This window comes from Salvelinus sp. IW2-2015, linkage group LG26 (assembly GCF_002910315.2).
Source record: "Salvelinus sp. IW2-2015 linkage group LG26, ASM291031v2, whole genome shotgun sequence".
Taxonomy (NCBI): domain Eukaryota; kingdom Metazoa; phylum Chordata; class Actinopteri; order Salmoniformes; family Salmonidae; genus Salvelinus; species Salvelinus sp. IW2-2015.
In genome coordinates, this window is record NC_036866.1 from 6196024 (window position 1) to 6200350 (window position 4327).

The 4327-nt window shown below is 40.7% G+C and overlaps 1 non-coding gene across 1 annotated transcript; it reads left to right on the forward strand.

The window, feature by feature from the left end:
- The first annotated feature begins 3641 nt into the window (after positions 1-3641).
- Positions 3642-3801, forward strand: LOC111953124 (U1 spliceosomal RNA). The gene has a single exon (XR_002875821.1). It is a non-coding gene; the product is annotated as a U1 spliceosomal RNA (small nuclear RNA).
- The last annotated feature ends 526 nt before the right edge of the window (positions 3802-4327 follow it).

Below are 4327 nucleotides of genomic sequence, written 5' to 3' on the forward strand. Positions count from 1 at the left end.
TAGCCTACCTGGGTAAATAAAGGTAAAATAAAATAAAAAGAAATACAAAGTTCCATTCAAATTTATTAAAAACATGTGTTTGCATTTCATTTCTAAACACCAAACAATATACTCTATATTATTAATAACAACCTCATGTTTCACACTTATTAAATGTGTCCATGAAATAACATGTCAATGAACCAAATAAAATCCATTACGTCCATGCAGAAATGCTGGAGGCAATGCCATCGACTGGTGTGTGGCTCATTCAGCCGACAGAATACATCTCAATCCGGTTTTCCCCATTAAGCCAGCGAGTCGGAGCTCTGAGGCCTAGTTCTTTCTCTTGTCTCTACTCCTCCCGTTACGGGGTCTGAGACTGCCGAAGCTCTCCCACCATTAGACTTCTGACAAAGTTCTGAAAACCCTAGTCATTGGCGACTTCCATTACCGCAGTATAACTTCAAAAAGATCACCCAGCGATCATTACACTGTTTTACCAGGGCAGGCGTCTACCGAGCGTTAAGGCTAATCTGAAGATGTGCTGGGCTAAAAGCTCAAAAACTGTGACGAGGTAGAGGAGAAGAAGTATTGTATATCCACTAGTAGGCGACCAACGACTGTTAGGATGAACACAGATCAAGAGGTCACCAAAGTCGCGAACATAGCTTCAGCGTGTAAAAATCAGCGAAAGCTGTTCGGCATCGAGTAATTGTCTCTGGCCCCTCCCAGTTAGCTGCAAGGGAGGATGAGCTTCTCGACGTAACGAGGCCCACAAAACCAGGACCAAAGCCTGCCTAGCTGAGGCAGTGACGGACTCCATCCTAGCTGGAGGGTGCTCTCATCTTATCTACCAACATAGACAGGCTCTGAACTCCTCTTGACATCTCCACAATCGAAATAGGGTGCAGGCCACCAGCAGCTGGTTAGCCACCCTGCAGCTAGTGGAGTCTGCACTAGCATCAAGTGTAGTCAGCTCAGCCTCATCCCCCATTGAGACTTCTGTCTGTGCCATCGAAACCTAGTTGGGCAAAAGTAAACATGTATGGTGTTCGCCTTAGCAATCTCCATTATGGATTAAAGGACCTCCTCCATTCCTGCCATATTGACAAGAGTATCGTAATACCCACATCTCAAAATATAGGGCTACTTAATGTTAATCCCTCATCTTCAAGGAGTGAGTCTTTAGTCAATGAATCTAATCACTATCATAAGTCCTATGATTGATGGCCTGACCTGAAACATGGCTTAAGCCTGATGAATTTACTGTTTAAATGAGGGCCTCAGCCTCCTGGTTACATTAGTGACCATATCCCCCGTCATCCCAGCAAAGGCGGAGCGTGTTGCTAACATTTACGACTAAGCAAATTCCAATTACAAAAAAAAAAATAAAGACTTTTCGTCTTTTGGAGCTTCTACGTCATGAAATCTCACTGCAGCCTACTCCAAATCACTTTTTTATTAGCTACCTGTTTACAGGCTCTCCGGCCATATTACCAGCGTTCCTCACTGATTCCCTTGAATTCCTATCGGACCTTGTAGATCAACTAGCAGATCAATATTTCTAATTTTCGGTGATTTTAATATTCATAGGAAAAGTCCACAGACCCACTCCAAAGGCTTTGACCATCATCGACTTCAGTGTTTGTCCCAAACATTCTCTGGACCCTACTCACTTGCCACAGTCAATACTCTGGACCTAGTTTGTCCCATGGAATAAATGTTGTAATTCTTAATGTTTCCTTCATACAAACCTGGGACTATCGACCCCCATTTTATTACGTTTGCAATCGCAAACAAAATAATCTGCTCAGACCCTAACCAAGAGCAGTCAATAAAGTCTGCTATAAATTCTCAGAACAACACGAAACGGTTCCTTTGATGCCCTTCCAAGACTTCTTCCTGCCTACCCAAGACGTCAGAGGACAAAAATCAGTTACACCACCTAATCTGAGGATCCATATTAAGCCTCGCGCAATACCCTAGATGCAGTTGCACCCCCTAAAAAACTAAAACATTGTCATAAAAAACAGCATCCCTGTACACAGAAAAATACCTCTCAGCTCTTGATGCACAGCTTCCAAAAAATTAGGAACGGAAAATGGCCGCCAACACCAAACTGGAGGTCTTGACCGCTAGCTTGGAAAAGGACAGTCGTACCGTCGCAGTATCGAGAAGCCCTCAGCTGCTGCGTCGACTGCATCCTACATTTTCCAAATTATTGAGGAAAATAAGAACAATCCAAATGTTTCTTTGATACTGCTTGCAAAGCTAACCAAAAACGAGTACATTCCCCAATGAGGATGGCTTTCACTTCAAGACAGTAATAAAATTCATGAAACTTCTTTTGAGAAAAGAATCATGATCCATTAGAAAGCAATATCGCGACCCTTTTAAATCTGTTGTATTCCTCCAATAAGCTCAAGCGTCCTGAGGTCTGCAACAACTCTGCCAGACTAGGTATATCAAGAGAGTACACTTAATGTTTTAGTACTTATGCTCTTTACACATGAATGAAATAATCATGGCCTCTAAAGCTTCAAAGCTGCATACTCAAATCCAAATCAAATCAAATCAAATTTTCATAGTCGACATACACATGGTTAGCAGATTTAATGCGAGGTGTAGCGAAATGCTTGTGCTTCTAGTTCCGACATGCAGTAAAACCAAACAAGTAATCTAACCTACAATTCCAACAAACCTACCTTATAAACACACACAAGGTGTAAAGATAAGAATATGATACATAAAGATATTGAATGTGGTGGTACAGAACGCATAGGCAGATTCAGTAGAATGGCTATAGAAGTCGTATATACATAATGAATGAGTACTGTAGGGTATGTAAACATAAAGTGCATATTTAAAGTGCTAGTGGTACATGTATTACACTAAGATGCAAGATGCAGTAAATATATCAGATACAGTAATACATATGAGAGGGGTAATGTAGGTATGTATATTACGTGTACTCTACTAGCAACTACTGCATCTTTGCCATCTTTATGTTATACATGTACCACTAGCCACTTTAAACTATGCCACTTTATTTTACATACCCTACATACTCAATTCTTCATATGTATATAACCGACTCTATACCATCTACTGCATCTTGCCATGCCGTTTGTACCACCCACTCATTTAATATATCTTTATTACATATTCTTTAATCCCTTTACACTTGTGTGTTGTGTATAAGGTAGTAGTTTGGAATTGTTAGGTTAGATTACTTGTTGGTATTATGCATTGTCAGAACTAGAAGACACAAGCATTTCCTTACACTCGCATTGACATCTGCTAACCATGTGTATGATGACTAATAAAAATTTGATTTTGGTTTCATGCATTTGCTGTGTGTGCTGTCTTGAATTGATTGTATTTCGTCATATCGCATACGATTTGTGATATCAGACAGGTTAATTAAAATATTAAAAAGTCATTGTGATTTTTACAGTGTGCATGATGGAATCTAGGGATTCACTGATATAATCTAGTAAACCAAAATAAACAACTTTTTCACCACTCTGTCTGCAAGTGCATGTCTAAATGGCATTCACCGCAGTCGAAGTGATGTGATATTAGTCAGAACACAAAGTGTTACCGTTTTGGACAAAAATGTGGCACTAGAGACTTGCCCTCCACGATGGTGTAAAGTCATACTTAACCTGCGGGAGCTACACGTGATCAAGAAGGCGTTCACCCAGGCGAGGCTCAGCCATTGCACTCTGCCTGTGCTGACCCCTGCGGAATTCCAAAATGTGGAAATTCTCGATTGCATAATTATGTAGTGGGTGGATTGCGATTCGCGCTCTCCTCAATTCTTGGTTGATGTAAACCTTGAGGTTGACTTGTGCGTAGTGGAGATCGTTTAAGTGCAGTTTTGAAATGAGATTTTGTGACCAATCGAAAGGTGGACTAATCAAAGGTTGGAAACATGTTGTTTGTAAAGAAACATTGTTGGCAATTTGGTGAGAACCAATGCATGAGTATGCCAAACAAATATGCCACACAAGACCCTAAAGAGTAAAATGATCCAACACACACACGCTATCAAAGGAAATACATTCAATCACCAAACAAGATCAGCAGAGAAGAGAGCAACGCAGATCAAAAAGACAAACCTCCACCCCCACGCAACATCTGAATGTAGTCATAACTACGGCCCGACCAATCCGCTAATACAATTATGAATTTGTCTCGTACATGCGCTCTTCCTTAGCCACAGAACAAGCAATAGTTTTTCAACATTCAGAGCTTTTGTGTATTTATTCTGGATAGTCCCACCTGCATGGAAATTGAACCTCACTAATATCAGATGTATTTTCCAGGAAACTATCAACTC